At 32.3% G+C, this 1,711-nt stretch overlaps 1 long non-coding RNA gene across 2 annotated transcripts; it reads right to left on the bottom strand.

Annotated features, from left to right (window-relative positions):
- Nucleotides 1-252: 252 nt before the first annotated feature.
- Nucleotides 253-1,690, bottom strand: LOC109592317 (uncharacterized). Of its 2 annotated transcripts, none has more exons than XR_002190289.1 (5): nt 1,586-1,690; nt 908-979; nt 538-619; nt 416-487; nt 253-367 (listed from the first exon to the last, which is right to left on the bottom strand). It is a non-coding gene; the product is annotated as an uncharacterized LOC109592317 (long non-coding RNA). The 2 variants fall into 2 exon arrangements; XR_002190290.1 differs by having other exon boundaries at nt 912-979.
- Between the last annotated feature and the right edge of the window lie 21 nt (nt 1,691-1,711).

Here is a 1,711-nt window from a genome sequence, read left to right as displayed (position 1 = left end):
ATAATTCGATTGGAGCGGCCTTAATGATGTAAAGTTATTTTGCTTACAGTTAGAAGCAGTCACTGAACGAAGAAGATTGTCATCTGCTTTGTTAACCTAGGCTAACTGCTAGAGAAACCTTTGGACAGCAGTTTAGTATTATCTTACTGACCCTTTGCAGCAAATAAGCTCAGACTTGCTACATGCCGTTAAAGACAGGAATGGATCCAATTATTTGCGTGGGCGCAATCTGCGCATGCGCAGTACTGACTAAATTGTACTTCAATTTATAATGTTCATAACTCAAACAAAAATGTAAAAAAAACAGTTCAAACATGAATAAATGCTTGTTTAGCCACACATTTGATTTCAGGTTACTCTATTGAGTCTACAAGGAATAAGCAATATTAATAATAAATGTAAAAAGTACATGTACTTTGCATTAATGTTTACAAAGAACTTTGTAGCCTATTTTCATCTCTAAAAATAATTTGACAGGAATGTCATTCTACAGATAACGAAAACAAATTTTATACAGCAATATAAGTTTTTACTGACCTGGAAATATACTGGTGTCACATTAAGTAGTGCCAAGGGAAATAAAGAGTTGATAATATATCTAGTCTTGGGGAAATGTTATCTGTTTAACAGAGATAAGAAGTTAAAAATAAACCTTTCATTGCAAATGCCATACATATGGAGCTAAATATTTCTGTGGCCCAAAATTTCTGCTAATTATGCAGATTTCAAAAACTGTGAAAATTTAATCCTTTAAAATCAGTACACATTGAAAGGTATGGTGATTTTGCTAAAATAAAATCTGCAAAATTCACAGAAATTTTGGGCGACAGTAATTTCTAGGTACAATTCTAAACATTAGTAGCATAATAAAATAAATCATTTCATGAATAATTATTCTATTAAGTACCAACATCTCCAAATATAGCATCCAGAGTTTTGTCCACCACCATGAACAATACTGATAGCTTTTCGTGACATTCTAATTATCATAAAAATAGCATACATGTAAATTCAAAACTACAAAACTAACAGCTTTAATAGTCAGAAGTACTATAAAAGTGGAATATGTAATTGCTTGCATTATTTAATGCATGAATAAAAAATTTACAAATTTAAAAACTAAACTGACTTAAAAACTAATTATAGACCACTGGAAGTGAGAATTGGAAATGAATTTCATTAATTTTATACACGGCATCTGCCCACACGTCATAATTGGCTGTCATTTTCGTTGGAAAGTTTGTTAAGGAAGTCGGCAATGAATGCAAGAAGAAAATGCCTCACTTACCTGCTGTAGCTCTATTAAAAGCTAAAATGTGCTTGTTATAAGAAAAAAGATCTGCCTTTAAGCTTCTTCTCGAAAAGATGTGGTCCAATTTGCCCCAGAATTCTCAATACAGGTTTGTTTTCATGCCAGCCCGTTTGTTCTCCATTAAAAGTTGTCAACCAAAATGGCAGCTGAATTTATTTCATCCTAAACCACACCTTACAACCGTAAAAATTTCTAATAATCTTCCTATGTAATCAATTTTTACTGCTAGTGGTCTATAATTATACACAGCTTACAGCTCAACCTTGTACCTACTTGAGCTCCTAGTCTCCTACTACACATGTAAGCAAAAACTCATGAGCAACCTCTTGTGATCCAATTCGCTGGCAAGGTATAAAATGTCTATAAAAAAATAAATATATAAAACAGCAGACATTTACA

This window comes from Amphimedon queenslandica, unplaced genomic scaffold (assembly GCF_000090795.2).
Source record: "Amphimedon queenslandica unplaced genomic scaffold, v1.1 AMPQUscaffold_5623_Cont22410, whole genome shotgun sequence".
Taxonomy (NCBI): domain Eukaryota; kingdom Metazoa; phylum Porifera; class Demospongiae; order Haplosclerida; family Niphatidae; genus Amphimedon; species Amphimedon queenslandica.
The sequence above is the reverse complement of the archived record's forward strand: the minus strand, read 5'-3'. Positions and strand labels throughout refer to the sequence as shown.